General features: G+C 35.7%; 1 long non-coding RNA gene across 1 annotated transcript in view; it reads left to right on the plus strand.

Moving 5' to 3' along the window:
- LOC140471643 (uncharacterized) overlaps positions 1–13,741 on the plus strand; it is a 66,959-nt gene extending 53,218 nt beyond the window's left edge. The window contains exon 3 of the long non-coding RNA XR_011957134.1: positions 12,152–13,741. This is a non-coding gene — a long non-coding RNA (uncharacterized lncRNA). The remainder of the gene's footprint in view (positions 1–12,151) is intronic.
- Positions 13,742–14,328: the final 587 nt, after the last annotated feature.

Consider the following 14,328-nt stretch of genomic DNA (forward strand, 5'->3'; position numbering starts at 1 on the left):
CCTATGGCTGATCCACCTCGTCTGCACAATCCTGGATCCTGTGAACAATTTAGCACAACTGATCCACCTAACCTGCACATCTTTGGACTGTGGGAGGAAGCCAGAGCACCTGGAGAGAATGTGGGAACTTCACACAAGCCGTTGGACAAGGCTGGACTCCAACCTTGTGCCTGGTGCTGTGAAGCAGCCGTGCTACAATCACAATTTAAATCAAAACAGATGATCCCTGCTCATTGTCACTTTGCTGTTTGTGGAGACTTACTGCCCAGAGAGACATCCTGAGGTTCAGAAAGTGGCAATGTAAGTTCAGTCACCTCCAGCCCAGTTAATGTGATTAACAACAACACCATCAATCCTCCAGCAGTGTCATCATGTACAAGGTCCACTCCTGACTCTGATGGACAGTAACATCAGAATCAGAATCCTGCAGTCCACACGGATCAGGGGGTTGACCACTTCCCTGTGAGCACTCACTGGGCTCTCAATCGTGTTGAAGACGCCGCAAATCCCTTGTCACACAGAGGGGTGAACAGCTCCTACCCAGCGTGAACCCGCTGGAGTCTCGGGGGCAGGATGAATCACTGAGTCTGTATCCCCTGGGATCCACAATCCCCGTTTATTTCCTTCTTCCACTTTCATTCGGGCTATTGAACTCTCGGTTTCAATCCTTTCTCCTGTCATGCTCTTCAACATGTCCATGTGGGTGGACTAGAGGCAGCTGGGATTTAATGAAGGGAAGTGGGGATGAGGCGGAAACACGAGGAGAGGTGACAGCAAAGACAGTTCTCATTGTAACGGCAGAGTTTCTCCGTGACACAGTGAGTGGTGAGGCACCTGAGATTGTGGGGGGAGGCAGATTCAATCAGGGATTTGGTAAGATACTCAGACAATGACCTGTCCATCTGATTGTTAACTCAGATAGATAGATAGAAAGATGCACATTTAGATAGCACCTTTGATGATCTAGTGCAATGAAGCATGCTTCCAACCCAATGACTTCAACCACAAATCTCTGAAAACACAAACACAAAGCTTTCTACTTGTACCAGGCTGTCTCTGAGCCTCCTCTTTTCTTGAGAAAAGCGTTTTGAGCTGTTCAGCCTTTCCTGGTGATTATAACCGCTATGTTCCTTTAGGATTTGTGACTGAACCTTTACTTTCCTGTTCCTTGTGAGTGATGAAAGGAGCAGAAACAGCTCCTGACCTGTGACAGGTTTCGGTTGGAGTATTTATATTTACAAATCCATTCCCACCCTCACATACAGTGTGAAATTGATGTAAAACTGAAGGGAAGGAGTGAGTGAGCACCCACAGAATCATATGTGTGAGTTGAATGAACCTGGCATGAGGAAAATGGGACAACACTCGCAACTAGTTAGAATCACAGAATCTAGTGGGTGCAGAAAGAGTCTATTCTGCCCATCGTGTCTGCAATGACCTGCTCACCCACCCTACCCCCATATCCCCACATTAACCATGGCTAGCCCAACCCACCTAAATTGCACACTGCGACCATGTTAGCATAGCCAATCCAGTAACGTTACACATCTGTGGGAGGGTCACAAATGACTCTGACACAAATGCTCTGCTTTTCAAAATAAAATCAGGGGGAAACTGCAACCGGAAAGATTTCTGATTTATCTCAGGAGGAAGAGAATTCAAAACTCGTGCCATTGACCCAGGGGGCGCAGTGATAGTTACAGAGGTCTAGGAACCATCAGAAATGTAACAGGTTGTGAGCAAGGTGGGGGTGAGACAAGGACATCAAGACACTCTGTCACACCGCCGAAGGCAGGAGAGATTAAACAGCAGAAATGGTCGACCCCCCCCCCCCCCCCCCAAGGTCATGGGGCATAGAATTAGGGCTGGGAAAGAAACAAGGAAACAAGGTGTGCAGCTGTCAAAGAAATATGTTAAAAACAGATTATAAAAGCATAGAGGGCAGAGTACAGTCTGAAATTGTTGCTCTCAATGGTGAGTACAAAAAGCTGTAAAGCCTGGGGTGTTTACAGCCAACACATACTCAGGATTGGCCAAATGGGCTCAAACTGTGCTGTACCTTTCTGATAATTTCTTTTTCTGACATTTGTCGTTAAAGTCTGATGACGCTCGTAACTTTTCAAATTGGACTGGAGTTTAATATTCTGGAGACGTGTCAAATAAATCACATTGATCACATTCTGCAGATCTCAGTCCATTACCCTGCATGTTCCAGCATTTCAGTTACATCCATGTCCTGCCGGTGGGACAGGACATACAAGGATGGTGACGATGGTGTCTAAGTCATTGTAAGCTATGATTCTGTGCATATGATTGTGTCAGCTTGTTGCTTGACTAGTCTGCGTTCCAGTTCACCCAATAAGATGTTAGCAGAGTGAGACACTACAGTTGGAACTCCTCTTCTCGCCAGTTCCTTTCTTTTCTCCTTTTAAAAAAATTCTTTCTCTCTTACTCTCCACTTTGCAGACTCTGACACAAGTGTCAACATTGACTCATGACATTTTTTTTTTAAAAGGACATGTCTCTACAAGAAAACCAATGTAGGAAAATATATTATTCTTGCATCAACTGCATTTTTAAACAAAAACAATCCTGTTCAATAAACACTTTTTTTTCCCCTTCAATTCTATCAAGCGAGCTATTTGATCCCTCAGTTTACCGATCTTAATAAATATCCAATCAATTTCAGAGCAACATGCTTACAAAGTATTGAACCAATGTATCTGTTTAGGTTTTAGCATTAGTTATTAAGTCATTGCCATTACAATAATTGCATAATAATTGGTCTGGGTAATAAGTATACTGAGGTTCACAATTTAATTTATTGACTGTTTGAAAAATGGTACAGTATATCATTTTTTCAGGATTCTAACAGTAATTATTAAAGAATTTGCATGACAATAATTGTTATATGGTTTAGTTTATCTTGCTAACAACTACAGTGAAGTTTATATTTGAATTTAATCCAATCTTCCCTCGTACCTATAAAGTAATATAAAAATCCATTTTATTTCCAATCAACACACCTACTAAAGAATCCATTATTTCTGATGCAACATGCACTGTTAAAAATATGACTTTTGCTCATTTGAATGATCTGTGTAATCCCAGCCTTATAAATTTAGAAAAACCTAATTACTTTTCCCTGCAACAATTCTTGTTTATTTTTGCATATAGCACAGTCAAATAGCAAGATGAAATTTATCATTATTCTTAAGTATGCTAATACAATTTTGACAATCTATATGTTGCTAATATATAAATGTTCATTTCCGTCCATAGAATATCGAACAGTACAGCACAGTACAGGCCCTTTGGCCACGATGTTGTTCCGACCTTTTATCCTCCTCTAAGATCAAACTAACCAACATGCCCTTCATTTACTATCATTCATGTGCCTATCCAAGAATTGCTTAGATGTCCCTGATGGATCTGAATCTACTACCACCACTGGCAGTGCATTCCACGCACCCACCACTATCTATAAAGAAAACATCTCTGACATCTCCCCACAACTTCCCCCATTCACCTTAAAATTATGCATTTTGTGGGGAAACGTCTTTCATTATCCATTCCATCTATGCCTCTCATCATCTTACTCAAAGCTATCAAGTAAACTCTCATCCTCTTCCACTGCAATGATCAAAGCCCCAGCTCCCTCAACCTTTCTTCATAAGACACGCCTTCCAGTCCAGGCAACATCTTGATAAATCTCATCTACACCTTCTCTAAAGCATCCGCATCCAATGTGTAATGAGTTGATCAGAACCAACCACTATATTCCAAGAGTAGTCTCACCAGGGATCCATAGAGCTGCAGCATAACCTCATCACTCTTAAACTCAATCTCCCTGCTAATGAAAACCAACACACCATGCACCGTTTTAATAACCCTATCATCTTGGATGTCAGGTATGAGGGATCTATGGACGTGGACCCCACGATCCCACTGTTCCTCCACATTGCCAAGAATCCTGCATTTAATCTGAAAATATGCATTCAAATTTGAAATTCAAAAATGAATAACTTCACATTTTCCCCGGTTGAACTCCATCTGCCACTTCTCAGCCCAGCTCTGCATACTGTCAATGTCCTCTAGCAACCTACCAATGCCCTCCACACGACCCACAACTCCACCAACCCTCATGTCATTGGCAAACCTCCTAGCTCACCCTTCCACTTCATCATCCAGGTCATTTGTAAAAATCACAAAGAGCAGAGATCCCAGAAATAATCCCTTCAGAACACCATTGGTCACCGTGCTCCAAGCTGAAAACTATCGATGTAATCTCACCCTGTCTTCTATGGGCCAGCAAATTTATTATCTAACCAGGCAGGTTTCCCTGTATCCCATGCCTCATTACTTTCTAAATGAGCCTACCATGGGGAACCTTATCAAACACCTTGCTAAAATCCATATACACCACATCCACTACTCTGTCCTCACCAATGTGCTTGTCACATCCTCATATATTTCAATAAGGCTTGTGAGGCATAACCTGCCACTCATAAAGCCATGCTGACCATCTCTAATCAATCAATGCTTTTTCAAATAATCATAAATCCTATCTCTAAGAATCCTCTCCAATAATTTGCCCACAATTGATGTAAGACTGACTCATCGATGATTCCCAGGATTATCTCAATTGCCTTTCTTGAATAAGGGAATAACGTTTGCCACCCTCCAATCATCTGGTCTGACTCCGGTGGACAGTGAGGATGCAAAGATCATTGCCAAAGTACAGTAATCTCTTGCCTCCTTTCCCATAACAACCTAAGTTATATCCTTTCTGGACCAGGGGACTGATCTATCCCCATGACTTTTCAATATTTTCAGCACATTCTCAGACTTAACATCGACCTGTTCGACCATATCAGCCTGTTTCACGCTGTCCTCACAAAGAACAACGTCCCACTCACTCGTAAGTACTGAAGCAAAGTACTCATTAAGGACCTCCCCTACCCTCTCAGACTCCTGGCACAAGCTTGCTTCACTATAAGGGATATAAATGTGGAATTACGCCTCAGTACTGAATTAATGTAAAGATATTGCAGTGTAATCACTCGATTACTTTGAATATTGAACTGTATTTTAACTGAGAAAACACAGTTGAATTGATTTGATTATATTTCACATCATGCTAATGTTTATTGTATTTCAAACCACAATAAGAGTTTCATTTTTACATATATAAAACTTAAAATTCATCGCACGTTTATGTACAGAAAATAGAATTACCATCTGCTTGTTCCTTCCTTTTTCAATGACTGTTCATTTTGAATTTGTGGAAGTTGTACGTTGTTGAATGGAAGGGAAATTGTCTTCAACTGAATATTCACATTGAATGATGCATTTTTAAATCAAAGTACAATGATCACGCAGTTTTGTCAATTTGTCTTTCAAAGAATTGTCATGAGATTCCTGTTTATTTAAGAGTATCATTCATTTATTCTATTGTTATTGTAAAATATTGTTCAATTTCCAGTCCATTACACACAGAAACTACCTAATTAATTCCCATTCAAATTACAACAATAAACGGCTGATTAGTTTTCATTTGAGAAACCGCATGAAACACAATATTGCAGTCCTGCCGTCCTGAGTGGGAACATTATGAAAGGAGCCTGTGGAGCTGTGGCAGTGTCTCTATTACTAGACCCGAGGGAAGGTTTCAAATCACACCTTCAACAGAAATATAGCAAGAGCTATCTGAATGTTGATTAGAGAGTACCTAAGCACAGACTGAATTGCTATTCAATACAACATTAGATCTGCTTTTATCTATTATATCAATCATCACAAAATCTGATACTTATCAGATTACCAGGTTACCAAGAAATATGTGTTGGAAAATTCGCTTCAGCCACTTTGCTTTTACAAAAGACTTTCATCTGTCCCTGTTTTCTCTAACTGAAAGAAATATGAAGAGGATTTTCACTTTTACGAAAAAAGAGGACATGTTTCCCATATAAATTAATGCTTCTTCGACTAAGGCCTTTTCAGATTATGTAAGGTTTCATAATAACACTTTACTTTCGGATAGTGGGGATACCTGTATCTAATTCTGTCGCTTATAAGTTCCTGGAGAATATTTGAAAATGTTGCAGAATTCAAGATTACGATGTCTAAGTAATTAGATTGATCTTTTTTTTGTTGCAAAGGGGCAAGTCCAAACAATTGAAACACATTAAACATTATTCTCTCATGCTATAAATTTGAAATAAAGTTGATACCTTCTTCAGTAAACTAACAAACTCTACCATCTATTACTTGTCAGTCAGCTGATTGCTTACTTTGTAACTAAATGTTGTTGATTCATCTAAATATTACTCTGTCCTTTGATCAAAGTGAATTTGTAATTGTTGTTCAGTTTATGAATTGTCAGATACTTGTTTTTATTTTTCCATTCACCTGTTCATTTTGACCATAAGATTGAAATGCTTTGAAAATATTGGAGTTCGTTCATTTAAAAATAAGGTTTGCACATCTCTCACATATCTCATTTCTTGTATTATGATTCAAGAATGTTTTTTGGTGGAATTCAAGTAAATTCCAAACATTTGTTCACTTCAAATAAGGTCTTTAACACCCAGTTATCAATCTGATGTTAATGTTTCAGCTGGTTACATTGACATTGATTAGGTACTCATTCAGAGAGATCAACTGACAATTATAAACTATTTGCAGGATTATTGAATTGAAAGAAAGATTCAGACGTGCAAACATTTTTTGGAAGGAATTGCTTTTTCATTCAAATGTGTAGGCTTTTCAAGAATTCTATATCGCCTTTCACTGGTTTTCTTGTCGAGAAGTCAAATTTATAATTCATGTGAATTCTAATGTGTTCGTATTTTGAAATTTGCATCAGATTTAAGAAGAAAAAGAGGAAGAATTAACATGGAATCTTCAGTGAATAGAAAGCACCGTAAATTAAATTGATCGAGGCAACTTTTAATATTATCTCTGAACATTCAGTCAAATATTTCTAATGTCAAAAGAGAGTGGTGCTGGAAAAGCACAGCAGGTCAGGCAGCATTCGAGGAGAAGCAGAATCGACGTCTTGGGCATGAGCCCTTCATCAGGAATCTTTTCTGATGATGGCCTAATGCCCGACAGGTTGATACACCTGCTCTTTGGATGTGCCTGCCCTTTTCCAATTCTACAGCTTTCCTCACTTTCTCCAAATATGTTTAATGAACACGAACTGAATATGTTCGCATCAGCAGTTGAACAAGACCAAATTAACACATTTCTTTGCAATATCTATAGTGAAAACCTGTTTGAGAACATGCAACAAATCAGATCAAACAACATCTCTTGCCATTAGAACCCTTGGCCATCCATAATAAAGTATAACCATGCTTTGAACAACCAGTATGGTGTATAACTACTGAACTGAAATATCAGAGGGACAACGATTGCATTTATTGGAGGGAATGATAACCAGATCCTTTATGTGATAATGGTGATTGATCTCAGAAACAATAAAATTTTACTGTGATTATTCCACTGAACAGTAATTAGATGGTCATGAAGATATTTGTGTGGCTTAATGTGCAGGGTTTTGTGTGAACATTGATTTCAGTGACATTTAAATATTTTACAAGATTGACAATTAACAGTTAAAGATAAGTTTTAAATGCAACATTTTAAAAAAATGTCAGTTTTGTTTAGCAAAACACAATTCTAAGTTTATGGAATCCCTACTGTATGGAAACAGGCCATTTGGCCCAACAAGTCTACACTGACGTTCCAAAGAATAGTCCACTCAGCACCATTCTGCTCTCAGATTACTGGACATTTATCACTGACTAATGTACCTAACCTATACATCCCTGAACAGAACGTGCAGCTTAGCATGGCCAATTTACCTAACCTGCATATCTTTGGATTGTGGGAGAAAACCAGAACATGCAAACTCCGCGCAAACATGTGGCCGAGGATGGAATCAAACCCAAGTGCATAACAGTGTAAGACACGAGTGCTAACCACTGATCCTCTGTTCTCAATGCCCAGCCCCCATGCAAGAAATGAGATAAGTGAGAGACGTGCAAAGTCAAATTTCAAATGAACACTCTCTGATGTTGCCAAAGCATATCAATCTTACATTCAATACGAATACGTGAATTGAAAACGAAAAATAGAAATCCCTGGCAAATCATGAATGAACAATAATTAGAAAATTAATATGATCAAAGGGCACAACAATATTCGGATGAATTGCATTGTTTAATTACAAAATTGGGAAAGGGCTAACTTGGGAAGTGAAATTTGTTTTCTTCACTGATGAAGAAATTGACTTGCTTTTCATCTTTGTAACACTGCAGAATTGCAATTCATGTGCCTGAAATGTTTGAATTAAGCTCTTCCCAATAAAAAAAAATCAGTAAAATCACATTGACTTCTTCATCTTTAAGACTGCAACAACATCAAATACTTTCCAGGAATTTAGAACCAGCAGAATTAGTTAATTTGGTTGCTTGGGAACTCGAAGAGAATAAACAGCAGATTCTGTGAATTAGTCATTCAATGTGATTATTCAGCTGAAGACAACATCCCTTCTTTGCAAAAATGCTCAACTTCGAAAAATTCAAAATGCATTCTCATTGTTTAATGAAACAATACAGAAATGTTAATTCTTTTTCATTTGACTTAACAAAACGCAGGAATTTTACATGATTTTGTGTCATGAAAAATACTTAAATCTTATGATGATTAGAAATACAGTAAATGTTCGCATCAAAGTGAAATATATTTAAATGAATTCAATTATGTTTCTGCCGGTAAAATAAGAATTAATATTAACAATGATTGAGAGATTGCACACTATATTAGTTATTCGTGTAAAGAGCTGTAATTCCATGTTCACAGCACGTACTGGATTGAATAATTATTAGGTATGAGCAACAACTGAATTATAAAATTCGATCAATGAATTTAGAAATAATGAGAAATCTCGTTTTGCTATTTGACTGAGGAATATGTGCAAACAAACAGGAATTATTGCAATGAAAAGTAATTGCAGGTCTGTGAATTTAAATTCTGTGATTACAGAGATCATTCAAATAAGCAAACATCAGACATTCACAATTAATGTTGGATAGGAAGTCCTTGGATCCATTGTGGGAAACTTGACCTGAAAATAAAGTTTCATATTGCAGTGTTGGTACTCAGAAACAATTGGTTAAATTAAAATGTGAATCTCACTTTACTTGTTCAAACGACTTTCTTAAATAATTGCACAATTATTATCATGACAATGACTTGATAATGTTGCTATACGAGCAATTAAAATGATTCAATATTTCAAAATATTTGCTGTTATGTTGATTGGATATTTATTAAAATTGGTAAATTGTAGAATAAAATATAGTAACTAGCTTTGTGAATTGAAGAAAAAATGAGCCATTCAGTGATTATAGAAATTTTTTTTCTTTCTTTACTAAAAAATGAAGGTAACACAAGAAATATGAATTTCTATCAAATGGTTTCATCATAGAGACATGTTATTTTAATTGAGATGATTAATATTATGGTCAGAGTTCAGACATTTGTGTCAGAATTTGGAAGAAAGTTAATCGATAATGAAAGTGAGCATGAAAGTGAACAAATGATACAGTCAGTGACATTTGGTACATAAAAGAATTATAATAATTGTTCATTATTGTACAGTGATGTTGGAATAGAAAAGACAAAAAGAATTAACATGTTCAAAACAGTTATTTTCTTACAATTAAATGAAACCAATAATCATTTTGCAAAGCACATGATTTGGAAAAAAAACCAGTCATTTACAGTGTTATATAAACTGAAAACTACTTCCATTTTGCAAAAATGGAGACTTTCCCAAATTCAAAACTTAGGTTTGCTGAATTATACAACAAAAACGGTTGTAATTTGAAATATCTCTTGCACACAAATTTAAAATAAGCCATCTTAAAGATTTTTAGAATCACAAAACGTTTGTTGTTTACATGATTGTATTACAGTCAATATCGTGATAAATTGGAAGCATTGTTTTAAGCAACATAAATCATCTTTAACTACTGAACTGAAATAGAAGATAACAGTTGCACTTGTTGCATAGAATAGTAAACAAATGCTTACTGTTGTCATTGGTTTCAGGAGCAATAAGGTACTTACTCAGGTTAATCTACTGAACAATAATCAGATGGTGATGAAAGTCTTTGTGTTGTTTTATGGGTATTGTTTAGTATGAACATTTGTTCGATAAAATTGAGATATTTACATGAATTAGGAACAGAGTGATAATTGGGTGCGAATGATCTGATTTAAAATCAGACAGTTTTTGATATTTACGAGGATTGCTGAACGAAACGTTCTTAAACCATCATGCAATCAATGGGATAAGTGACAGATATGCAAATTTAACTTTCAAATGAACACACCCTGATATTTTCACACCATTTCAATGTCACATTCAATATAAATAGATGACTGGAAAGCTAAAAACAAATCTCACACAATTCATAAACTGACCAAAAATTGATAAATAATAGCAAGTGACATTTGTTTATTTTACTGAGAAGTAATTGAACTTTTCTCATATTTATAGCAGTGGAGCATAAAATTCTGTGTTGTTTTAACTAAGATCTACAGAACAAGAGAAAGTTAATGATTATCATGACTGCATATTTCAGCTTTATGACTGCAACATTCTCAAATATTTTCTCAGGAATCTTGATTGAGTGGAATTAGATACATTTTGCTATGAGTGACTAGAAGAAAGTATATAGCAGATACTGTGATTATTGGAATGGACGATGATACCTCCAAATAATCTACTGATATTGTGATTGGATATACAGTAAGTGTCAGAATCAAAGTAAATTATAATCAAATCAATTCAAAAATGTTTCCAAGTTTAAAATAAATACAACATTCACAATGATTGAGAGATTGTACACTGTAATGTCCTTGCAGTATTTATTGTACAGAAGCATAATTCCACATTTTTAGCCCTTACTAGATTGCACAATTATTAGATATAAGATATATTAGCAACAAATGGATTTTAAAAATATATATTCGTGAATTTGAGAATAATGAGATATCTCATCGTGATATTAGACTGAGTAATATGTAGAAATGAAGAGTAATATCGCAGGGAAAAGTAATTGGAGTTCTCTGAATTTCAAAGGCTGAGATAATTGTTATATTTCACCTGAGCAAAAATCAGATATTTACAAAGAATTTTGCAAGGGATATTATTGGTCGTTTGGTATGTGTATGGGCCTGAACAAATAGGTATTAATATAGTAGCATTGACAACAAGAAATAATGAATGACATTTTCAAAAAAACACTGCATTTTTACCAAGTCTATGTTAAATTGCTGTGCAATTATTGTAATTGATAATTGCTTTTAGAATCCTGACAGATAAATTGACTTAATATTTTGAAAACACTTTGCTCTGAAGTTGATTGGATATTCATTAAGATTAAGGAACTGAAACTTAAAGCATAAAACTTAGCTGTATGATGTGAAAAAATCATTCAGCAGCAATTGAAAAAAATGATTTTGTTTAAAAATGCAGGCAATGCAAGATTTATATGCTTCCAATAGTTTTCTTGAAGAGTCATGTCAATTTTGTTGATGTAATTTTTACCACAATAAATGTTCTGATATTTATTTCAGAATTAGGACGAAAAGAATTAGGCCATGAAAGTGACTATTATTGTGAACAAAACACAGGGTCACTGACATTTGATACGGAAAGGAATTCTCATAATTGTGTGATTATTGTTCACTGACATCTAATATGGGAGGAAAAGGAGAATTGTCAACATTTCCAAGCAATTTTTTTCTTATTATGAAATGAAAATAAAAATAATTTTGTAGGGCAATTTGTTTGAAAAAAGGAAACAGTCATTTCATATGAAATTTGAGCTGAAGACTCGTTCACGTTTCCCCCCATTGGAGTCTTCACAATAATTTAAAGCTTAGTGTTGGTTGAACAAAAGAACAAACGGATATAATTGAAATGTTTTGTTGTACACCAAAAAATAGTAAATGTAAAGCAATTTTATCATGAAAATTATATCGCTCTGAATGTAATCATTTCAAACACAATAAATGTATGTGTTGAATTGAAATGTCATCATAGCTGTAGAATTGTTTTCACTGGCAGGGAATGAGGACTCAGGAGGCAATCTGAGCTCAGCCATGTGGAAGATGTTTACTCATGCAGCAACCAGTTAATGAAGGGATCATCCCCGGAAGCCCATCTCGGAAGGGAGATCCATAACACACTGTAACATGCACAGTAAAAAGCAGCATTTTTATGGACTTTCTGCATCACAATGGCCACATGCAATGTGGTTACAGCCCTTCCCTCCTCATCCAGCCACCCAATTGAAACACATAATCGCAGATGGGCATTCTAATGGACATCCCCAGATTCCTATTGGGATCTTTCCATGTATCTTATTGACTTAGATTCCAAAGCTATTCCTGAACTCCCTCGGGCCTCTCAGGATACCTTATCAGCTGGGACATTTTGAGTTCTGCTATTCATTATATTTTATTTTATCAAGTTCGTTATATTGTGTAAAATTATACAGCTACTCGTTCTTTCAGGACTTTATAATTAATGAGCAATCAACATCATACCGTGAAGTTAATTCCTAAAACTAGCTAACTTCAAATCTCGTTCTAAATGCTTTTCTATAATGTTTTAGTCGGCATTGGTTACATATATCAAACTTACATTGCAAATTTCCCCTATTATACTCAAGAATCTGTAATTAGAACCTATGTTTAATATTCTGAGTAACTGTAAAATAATAACTATATCTGACAAATGAACTCTTCTGTTGTCATGATAGCTGCTTCGTGAGTTAACTGGGCTGCACCCTACAGCTGCTGTTTAGTCATTTACTGGGACAATTATCCTTTCATTTATGAAGATCAGGATTGGTCATTTGTCTGTATGTCGGCATGCTCTTATCAAGAAATGTCAGGAATGCTGTCGTCCTGGCGTTGGAGTAGGTCCATTGGTAGTGTGCTTTCTTTTAATTTAAGGCTGGAACAGAATGTTAATCTAGTTTATCACCCCCTGACACCTTGTGTTTTAGTTCTAAGGTAGGCTGCCTGTTTTTGATTGTCAGGCATTTTGTACGAGCCAATTTGGACCATTCTATTCCAGGTGGGGCAGGCCGTGCCCAGAACAGTAAATCAACTAAGATTCAAGTATTGAAATAAAAATCACTATTCGCTACCATTGGTTTCTGTACAATGCAATACGTTTACGTTACTGAGCCTTATTTTCACACTTAAAGCTAGATATACTGGATTTGATCAATTCTTAAATATTAGATATAAGTAACAATTAATCTTAAAAACATTTCATAGCAACACTTAAAAATGGTTAGAAATCTCATATAGCTGCCCTTCATGTGTAAAAATGAGCAGCATTTATTGGATGTAAAATAATCAGACGTCTCTTAATATGTAAGGCCGAATATTAATCCAATGATTTCTGTGAACATTCAAATGAGAAGGGAACAGATATTATCTGTGAGTGTTGGATAAGGAATCATTAATTAGTTTGTGTTTGTGTTATCCTGGAATAAGAGAACTATTATTATTATTTTAATATTGACACTAAGAAATAATGGATAAAATTAACATGTGAATTTGACGAAGTTTGTTACAAAACCTAAACTGAATTACTATGTGATTTTTGGAATGGCAATGAATTGATAATTAATTTTAGAACTTTGGCAAAGTAAATGATTCAATATTTCCAAAAGGATTTGCTCTGATGTTGACTAGATATTTCTTCATCTGTCAGCTGAGAATGAAAATTCTGGCATGATGACATGGAAAGACATTAGACATTCAGTGAACGTTGATCAGAAATGGTTTGTCATTCACAATTCTCAGATCTTCAAGATTTCTATCCTTGGTTTCTCTACTTTTCTTCTGGAGAAATATAATATATAATAAGAACAAATTCTGCATTGTATTTAATTCATGCAATTTTTCATATCATCAATATTTAGACATTTGAGTCAGAATTATAATGAAAATAAGTCAATAAGGAAGATTTATTTTCACAGAAACATACAGTCAACAGCATTTATCAACGTATTTGTTTCAATATTGTCTCTGAATAAACAGTTAAATATGTTTAATGGGGATCTGTTGACAATGTAATCAACCACAATATCATTTTTATCATAATTTTTGGATTGGAAATCTATCAGAAAAAAAATCCTATATTCAGGACTTGCTTCATCTCGATACATGTTGCACGTAGTATCCTCAGGCATAAGTAATAAGGTGTTATCAATAATCTGGGAA

This window comes from Chiloscyllium punctatum, unplaced genomic scaffold (assembly GCF_047496795.1).
Source record: "Chiloscyllium punctatum isolate Juve2018m unplaced genomic scaffold, sChiPun1.3 scaffold_137, whole genome shotgun sequence".
Lineage (NCBI taxonomy): Eukaryota > Metazoa > Chordata > Chondrichthyes > Orectolobiformes > Hemiscylliidae > Chiloscyllium > Chiloscyllium punctatum.